The sequence below is a fragment of the Aegilops tauschii genome, chromosome 5, assembly GCF_002575655.3.
Source record: "Aegilops tauschii subsp. strangulata cultivar AL8/78 chromosome 5, Aet v6.0, whole genome shotgun sequence".
Classification (NCBI taxonomy): Eukaryota; Viridiplantae; Streptophyta; class Magnoliopsida; order Poales; family Poaceae; genus Aegilops; species Aegilops tauschii.
The window spans coordinates 13796503-13806331 of NC_053039.3; positions in this window are offsets into that span (position 1 = coordinate 13796503).

Consider the following 9829-nt stretch of genomic DNA (forward strand, 5'->3'; position numbering starts at 1 on the left):
TTCTTGTAAGTATCTATTGTCCTTCATCATTGTACTTATATTTGTCAGCTAGTTCTTCATGTACACTTTGCAGCTTATTTTCCCTTGTCCTCCATTTTTCTACACATCAAATCTACATTTACTCTTGCCAAAATATTGAATAAAACCAATGTTACTGAAGAAGTTTAGCTCCGCATTGCTTGTCAGTGCCTTCTGCCTATATGCTGTATTTACATTTGTACTCTGCATCTTAAGTTAAATAATCGCCATTTGTTCCTATATTTTCACATCTATATTTACTCTTAACAAAATGTAGAATAAAGGCAATACTCTTGAAGAAGAGTGTGCGGTAAACTTCTTGAAGAGCCTGTCTTCACTACTAATGTAAGTTTGTCCTCCTCGAGCCTTCAAACTTTGTTGTGTATATTTGGATAGCTATGAGTGCAAATGCTGTTTATTTTTATCGTCTGCATCAAATTGCTTGTTCAAAGTTTATAAAGTAGAAATACATAAACATAAGTTTGTCCTTCTCAATTTCAGTCTTTAGTTGTACAATCTAGTTCCTTATTTGTACCATGTAAATTAAACTAAACATAGCAAGTTATATTCTTTAGCACTATGTGTATGCTTGTGTTCTTGATCTGTAATCCAGTGGTGTGGTGAGACTACCAACAACAGCACAATGTCATATCCTGCTATGTCTCAACTATGAATAATGCCTTATTATATTAATGTTATTTAAATCGTGTCTCTTTATTTACCAATCTGAAATGGTATAAATTGACAGTACACTCACCATTCATGCTTATACGTTGTTTAGAACTACATCTATGCTTGTGTTCTTGATCTATAATCCAGTGGTCTGATGAAGCTGGTCGCTCCTGCACAATGCCATTTCCTGCCGTCTTAACTATGAACAATGCCTATTATGTTAATGTTATTTTAAACAGTGTCTCTTTATTTCTGACAAAGAAATTAGATGAATTGACAGCACTGATGCTTATACGTGCAAAACCTATTATCTACCTACTTGTTTTGACCGTAGGATGTCCGTTTCGTCCGTTTTGCGGTACGCCACGCCCCTCCCGATCAACAGGACCCCCGTTTCGACCGTAGGAGGTCCGTTTCGTCTGTTTTGCGGTACGCCACACCCCTCCTGATCAACAGGCCCCCGTTTCGACCGTAGGAGGTCCGTTTCCTCCGTTTTGCGGTACGCCACACCCCTCCCGATCAACAGGAACCCGTTCCGAACGTAGGAGGTCCATTTCCTCCGTTCTGCGGTACGCCAGGCCTCGTTTCCATCGCCTGTTCCGTCCAAGCCCTCCCGATGAACACGACCACGCATTCCGTTCCGACCCAGCCGGTTGGCTCCCACGCGTTCCGTTGCCTCCCGATGAACACGACGCATTCCGTTGCCTCCCGATGAACACGACGCATTCCGTTGCCTCCCCATGAACACGACGCATTTCGTTGCCTCCCCATGAACACGACGCATTCCGTTGCCTCCCCATGAACACGACGACGACGTTGTTTCTCCATTCCGACCCAGCCATGTACATGAGCCCTGGCCGTACGTATGCGCGAGTAGGCGTTCGAGACCCCGCCCGTATGTACACATACGTGGCCGCATTTTCTTTCATGCACCCTGGCCGCTGTACGTACGTGTACATGCTACGTGCGCGCCTCTACTACGACACGTGCGCGCCTCTACATCGACCAGTATGTACGTACACGTTCGCGACCAGAATGACAACGCTACGTACGCTTCGACCAGGTGGGTCCCGACTGTCAGGCACTTCCTTGCCTACGAAGATGTAGCTAGTGGGTCCCAGTAGTCAGGGGGGCGAATCGTTTTGTCCTTGTTTTTTTTGCCCGGACGCACTTCCTTGCGTGCGAAGGTGTAGCTGCTGGGTCCCAGCAGTCAGGGGGGCGAATCGTTTTTTTTTTGTCCGGACGCACTTCCTTGTGTGCGAAGGTATAGCTGGTGGGTCCCAGCAGTCAGGGGCGAATCGTTTTTTTCGGACACACTTCCTTGCGTGCGAAGATGTAGCTGGTGGGTCCCAGCAGTCAGGGGGCGAATCGTTTTTTTTCGGACGCACTTCCTTGCGTGCGAAGATGTAGCTCGTGGGTCCCAGCAGTCAGGGGGCGAATCATTTTTTTCGCGAAATACGGTGGCCCGTTCGGTGGGTCCCCGCTGTCAGGTGGAGGAATAATTATTTTGCGTGTAATAAGGAGGCACTTCCTTGCGGCTGCCGTGGACTCAGCTGTCAGCCTCTCCACGTACAGTCCACGTCCGATGGAAGTCGTTCCTTGACCACGTTGACCACGCCGCGCCGAGAGCACCAGGGCGGTAGACGACGGCGAGGCCTAGGAAGGGGACGACGCGGACCGGGGAAGACGCGGCAGTGGATGCACACGCGAAGAGGAGTACGAGGGTTCACTGGTTCGGCTGCGCTGCCGTCACCGCAGAATAACAGGGGGTGTGGGTGAGTGGAGGGATGGCCTGGCCAGCGGTGGGAGTAGTAGGGGGCGGTGAGGCCTCCGCGGCAGTACAGTCGGCCACGGGAGGCAGGAGCAGGTGGCACGACCCGCGCTGCTTTGGGCGGCTGGAGCAAGAAGACCAGAGGTTGAAGAAGCACGACGGGCGTTGGATGGACATCGTACGGTCACTGTAGCTAGAATCGTTTATATTGACTAAGTTGACAAAGCCCTTGGTACGTTAACTTAGTAGGCCCACAGGCCAGCTTCCGAAACGGTGCGCCCCAGATGTCAGGGGGAGGAATCATTTTTTGGGCGGGTGAAGCTAGAGTATCCGAGATTGAAGAAGAAGCACGGCATCCGTTGGATGGACATCCAACGGCCACTGCTGCTAGAACCGTGTGTTGACTATAAGTTCACAAAGCCTTGCATACGCGTCAACTCTGTTTTTTAGGGGACGCGTCAACTTAGTAAGGCCAAAAGTGTGTGGCAGAGAACTTATAGCCCTGTAAGAATGTGTAGCCCATTTTTGAATTCTAATGGAATCTACTACAACCCATTTACAGTTTGTTAAAAGTACAACCCATTTCAACCAACCGTTCAAAACAGAATTCAATAAACTTTCCCACATTTTGATGGGATCCGAAATATTTTTATCCCGAAATTTCTAGTCAGATTAAATACAATTTTAATATAAATTTATATTACGTAAAAATCCAACAAAACATTGCGCTCGCAACAATTAATGAAATTAAAATTTTCAATATCCAAAAATAATATTTTATAAAGTAATCACGTGTTTGGTGCATTTTTTTATAGTTATTGTCTAGTTTTTATAATTACATCCCATTTATTATTTCTTAAAGCCCATTTTCTTGTTAAGCCTAATGCATCCCTCCTAGGAAAGATTTGCAGCCCAGCGGGGCGGAGAATAACAACTTGACCTTGCCTGGGTATTCCTAAAAAAAGTATAGCTGGGCTAGCCATTTTCAGCTTGAAAAAATTTAATATCTGGGCTGGATATCTGGCCTGGGCTAGACGGGCCACAGCCCGCCCAGTTAATACCTGCAGTGATGTTTTCGTTGTTGTTCAGAGGAGAAAAATTAATATCTGGGCTAAACATCGAAAAACTCTGCAGTGCTCACACCTCAAAAACACAAATACTGCTCGAGCTGCTTGGTCCCAGCTGTCGGCCGCTTCTTGTGCAATTCTCTCGTTTATTGACTACTACATAGGTTGACAATGGTGTGGGACCGTGATGTCAGGAAACCAGGAGGAAGCAAAATAAATTATAGTTATATATATATATAAATATAATAAGGAGGCACTTGCGTACGTGAGGCTATGGACCTGGTGGGTCCCCATTTTGTCATCCTCTCCAAGTAAAGTCATCTCCTCGCCCGCGCGCGCTTTCCGCCCGAAACAGTCAGCCTCGCCCGCCCCGCTTCCCGGTGCAGGCGATTGCTTCGCCTTCAAATGACACAAGTGCCGTCCGTCCGTCCATCTACCGCCCACATTAATGATACGCGGTTGCCGAAGCGGCTACTCCGGTGCCACACGTTCGTCCCTCCGCCCGCCCACCATTGCTATATAAACTACTGCGCCGGCCATAGCCGCAGTCATCCGCATCCGTTCCCTTTCTCCTGTCCACACCACTACTGCCCACCATGGCTTCCTCGCGCTCCAGCGCTCTTCAGGACGGGCGGACGATGGACCACAAGGAGATGGCAGCCATTGATGCCGACCGGCTGGCCGGCAGGCAGACGGAGGACGACGACGTTCCAATGGAGAACATGGTAGTCGATGATCCGGCGCCAACCCCCTCCTCCGCGCCATCCTCGCCGGTGCATTGCACCATGACCATCGGCGAGGCCCGTGCCCAATATATGGACAGGATGAGGCAGATGCGTGAGGAGCAGTTTCGGGAGGCGCAGGCCGACGCCGCCTACAACCACCATCTCCTCCAAGAGCACCTGCAGGCGGTGGAGCAGATCGCCGCGGAGTGGGCGGAGTAGGAGGCGCTGCTCGACTCGTACCACTCCGCCCGCAAGGGCTGCCTCGAGCGCTGGCGGTACCGCATGCGGGTGGCGAAGGCTGTGGCCGCCTACAAAGAGGCTAGCAAAGAGGGCGATGAAGCGGGCGAGGCGCTGTTTGGCGAGACCGAGGACGAGGCAGAGGACAATGCCGGCTCCGACGGTCCCCGTTCCGCTGGTGTTGACGAGGCCCTGCTCCGCCGAGGCCCTGCGGCGCCAACAACGAGGCAGAGGACACCGCCGGCTCCGCCGAGGCCCCGCCCCGCCAACAACGAGGCAGATGACATCGCCGGCTCAGCCGAGGCCCCACCCTGCCGGCAACGTGGGGGAGGATTTCCACCGCTCCGCTGAGGCGCCGCCCGCCGGCAACGAGACAGAGGACATCGCCGGCTCCGCCGAGGCCCCGCCCCGCTGCCAACGAGGCCGCGCCACACAGAAAACGAGGAAGAGTAGAACACGGTAGGTCGCCGCCGCTCGGGTCCAAGTAAGGCCACCGCTGCTACCCTCCGGTTGAAGCCAAGCTAGGCGGGTTGACCATTGACGACCGGTTAGCTTCTTGGCGGCGACGTGGAGTCGGAGAGCTGCGCTGGAGAAGAACGCTGCTTCTACTTAACTGCTGGTGCAGTTGGCTGACTGACACGTGGGCCCAACAGGCCACATGTTAGTTACGCAACTGCACCTGCAGTTAAGTCACTGAAGCTTCTGTTCGGCTCAGCGGGACACAGGTGGGTAGCTTCGGTTAATTAATTATACCTCCAGCGCACCCCTTTTTAGTTGAAGAATGTATGAAATGTAATGAAATCCGGCATGTTTATATGAAATCCGACCGTGTATGAATGAATTTATTTTGATTAGTTCGAATTCCTGTATCACTGGCATTGGATGAACATGCAAAACAATACGTACTAGCATTATTCCCAGGGTGATCACCTCGTTTGCAGCAGTTTCACATGTACTCCCTCCGGTCCTTTCTAGTCGTGCATACAAGTTTTGTCTGCAGTCAAAGTATCTCTACTTTGACCAATCTTATACAAAAAAGTATGCACTTTCACAATGTGCGAAGTAAAAAGGAACAGAAGGAGTACAAAGAGTTTGAGCAGCTTTTTAGCGTTTCTGTACATTGCAATCAAAGACACAGGCCTGGCAATTCATAGAGAACATTCAAAACAATCGATGATTATGTATCTCAGCGACTCACATGTCAGTGGCAATATTTACTTCACAACTAAAGAATAAAGAAAAAATTGATCGACGCTGCTGACAGCAAAGGGCGTCCCATTTGAAAATATCAAACGCATGTCTTGCTAAAATCAATGAGCAAAATTTGACAAGGTTGTCCCATTCCAAAATATCAAATGCCTACGATTGTAGAATGGGCAGGGTTTGCCATCAGTTCGGACATTGACATGGCACCTCGTGCTAAATAAACCAGCTGTTCTTTTTCTGCAGTTCCACCAAAATCAACCAAATTCGCGCGTAGCTTGTATGATTTCACCCTTATATGTTGCAACGCCTTGAACTTATCGGCACCTCCTTTCTTGTGGTGGAAATGAATGATTCGATGTATTCATGGACATTTTGTGCAGTTCCCATTGAAATCAAGCTGAGCACCCCTGTTTGCACAAATACAAAAAAGTGATTACTATAAAGCAAATTGTACTATGAATTGACAGTTTCAACAGGCACATACATGGTCCATGTAGAGCACACTTTTAGAAAAATGGAACTCACCAGAAAGAATCCTAGAACTACATTGTACTCGCGCATCACAACAAAAAATGGAGATTTGTCAGTCCTTCTGAGCTGAAGTTAGTTTGGTCTTGTGGGGAGTAATGTAACCATCCTTCAATTGCTCCTTCTGATGAGAAGATAGAGAGGGCTTCTTCATCCTGGCATAATCGGAACTAGTCACTTCACGTACTCCATATTCTTCTTCAGAGGAAGATGATCCTGTTGTGCAAAGACAAGAGGACTACTAAATGCTAGCATCCCTGTTTGCTCGAAAAAAGGAAAGGAAATATTTAAAACAGCACAGATGAAGCACTTCTCAAGGACAATACCACTTTTTCATGACAGTATCTAAACAGTAGCACAACACCAATAGAGATGACAAAGCTCAATCATATGGATGAAATCAGTGGGCGAGTACCAACCTTTGTCAGGAGGCTTATTGTGTAGAGCATACAGATGAAGCACTTCTCCGGAACCATCTGTTGCTATCTACGGTGGTGGCCATGCTTACTATATACTCCTCGATTAGTTTAATGTTTCCAACATCTTCTTGTGCAGTTCCACTAAAATATATGGTATCTTCAAAGAAGATCCCTGTTTGCACAAGTAGAGATAATTACATATTACGTTAAGAGTGGCATCAAATCAGTGGCAAAACAATTGCTCGTTCTAGCCATAGCAATAAATTAAGATGCAAAACTATATCATTACTTGTGTCATCACAGTTCCAGTGCTTCATTACAGCACCGGGAGTTGATTTTTGTTTTTCTTCCGCTTGTTCTTCCCCTTCATCACTTGGTTCAATAACAGACAAGCTTCGCCTTCAATGTAAGATTTGGCATGTCAATTAGGGAGCACAAGTATAGTACTAAACTTAATTTTCTGATGAAAGTGGCAAATACAGGCCAGCAGTTGTGAAATATCCTTATCTTACCTCAATGGGATATTACGGTGCACATACAGATTGGAAGTCTTGTCTCCATTTGTGCAGTTCACTAAAATCAAGCAACATTATCGTACAAGTAGCACAACATATGAAAGCACACTGTAGAATCATGTGAAAGAAGGCTAGTACTGACCTCTCATGATGCGGAATTCAAACAACTCACAAGAAGAAGATCTGAACCAAATTCGCCTTAACGGATAGGAAGTAAGATCTCCTCTTGTGCAGTTCCACTAAGATCAAGCAATCAAGCAACGTTGTCGGTGTGACATTTTGGTTGAACTGCACAAAACACTCTTAAAACAAAAGTGTTTTGTGCAGTGCAACAAAAGGTCACAATGGCAACGAGGTGAAGTAGATAACCCTGTTTACACAGAGGTGCAAAGGAAACAATTAGTGGTCAATAACGGTGGATGACACAGAAGCCAACAAAAAGAAGCATCTACCTTATCTAAATGGGAAAGAAAGCAAGACAGTAACATTTCTCAAACGGTGGCATTGATTAATATTAACATAGAGATTATATTAACAATAAAATTCGTTAAACATGTAATTTGCTTTTAACTGTGGCATTGCATCAATTTTCCAGCGGCATTATTAGAGGGTGTTTGTTTACAGGGGCATTTTGGTGTAGGGACTAAAAAAACTCTGTGTCAGTCCCATCTAAACCAAACAGGAGGGACTTCTAGGGACTAAAAGTGGGCATTTGGGACTAAAGAAAGAAGACCCCGAGGGAGTCTTTTTGGGACTTTTTCCAACAGTTGCCCCTGCCACGCATTGCACCTTGTCTCTATTAGTTCATTACTAGGGGTAACATGGTCTTTTAGCATGTCATTTAATAACCTCTAGTCCATGTTTAGTCCCTGGAACCAAGCAGGTAGGGACTAGGGAGTTTTTAACCAAACAGGGCCTTAGATTAACAACAGCTAATGAGTTGCACGGGGCAGTGGACGCACCAGCACCATGTGCATCTACTGATGTACTGTGGTCATGCACAGTCTCTTGCAACAAAGAACAAACAACCAAGGAGCATATTTGTGTTGGTCCCAGTTTTGTTATCCTTAGACACCTTTCCCTATGTGAGCGCATCAAATCTAGTCCTGCTCAAACTCTACAGCCTTGTCCCTTCCTTTCCTTTTTGAACTAGTACTTTCGCCCCTTCCTTTCCTCTTTGAACCACGTCCTAGATTTATGCGATACAACTTTCCCCACTACTTTCCCCCATTCCTTTCCTCTTTGAACCACGTCCTAGATTCATGCTATACAACTTTCCCCCTTCATTTCCTCTTTGAACCACGTCCTAGATTCATGCTATATACAACTTTTCCCACTACTTTCCCCCACTCCTTTCCTCTTTGAACCACGTCCTAGATTCATGGTATACATGCAGCTAGAGCAATGCATGTGGAGTAAGTAAATTATACCTTAAGGTTCTAGGGGCGTGGTTCGGTGGGCGACGGGACGGCGGCGAAGAAGAAGGGGTCGGAGGCCCTCCCGCGCCGCCGCTGGTTGGAAAGTGAACAGTTGCGCCGGTAGTCCCTCGCCGACGGCGACAGCGTTAAGCCTCCTTCCCTTCCCGGCGGACGGATCCTGCCGGCTCTTTGAGCAGCAGTGAGGGGGGAGAGAGGCCAACGAAGTCTTGTTTAGATCTGGAGAGGGCGAGAGAGTGTGAAGAGAGCAACTACAAGCGCTGAGGCTCCAGCGGGAGAGGGTGAGAGAGTGTGAAGAGAGCAACTACAAGCGCTGAGGCTCCAGCGGGAGAGGGCGAGAGAGTGTGAAGAGAGCAACTACAAGCGCTGAGGCTCCAGCGTGTATATATATACTGGAGAGAGAGTGTGAAGCGTGCAAACCCTAGAAAACATTTTGACCAGTCAAAGAATCCTCCTGGCACAAATTATGCTCAAGTGTAGTTATCGAACCCGAGACCTCAAGTTTGATGAGCGAACAGGCTAACCAGCTACACAACCCTCCCGTTATGTTCAACGAGAGGGAAATACCTTTTATACATTCATGCATTCGTGTGACAAGCATGCCGTGTTTTTTTGTGTGTGTGGGAGTCATTGGGATTTCAATCATAATCGTGTCATGTGGCTTTGGTGGTAAGACTATCCACAGTGGTGCAGAAATAATGCAGCCATAGTCACCTTACCTCTCTCTACGTAGTACGTTGGGTCCCACCAGTCAGAGGGTGAAACAAACAAATTAATAAGAAAAATGAAAAGCGCCAGCGGTGTATCTTACCTCACACATCTCGCTACTGCTCGGGAACACTGTCCAATTGATCCCTCTGTTTGCTCACGTACCATTTTAAGTGAATCCTTATTATAACATGCACACAAATTTTGGGCACTTGTATTCGACTTAAGTCAGTGTCCCACCGTATCTCGTATACTTACTACTCCCTCCGTCTAGGTGTAATAAGTCACGTTAGAAGGTGCAACGGGACCAAGGGGTGTGTGTGTGTGTGTGTGTGTGTGTTCAACAGCATGTGTGTGTTAGAGAGAGCGACAGATCGACCTACTCCTACAGAGAGATGTTGTGTAGTGTACGATTTTAGCCGCGAGAGTCGGTGCATCCTCTCGTTTCCGGGCGTGTCTGGTAGGGACATGCGGACAGCTGCCACGCCCACTCCTAACCAGCCTGGCCCACCCAAAGCCCCTCCATC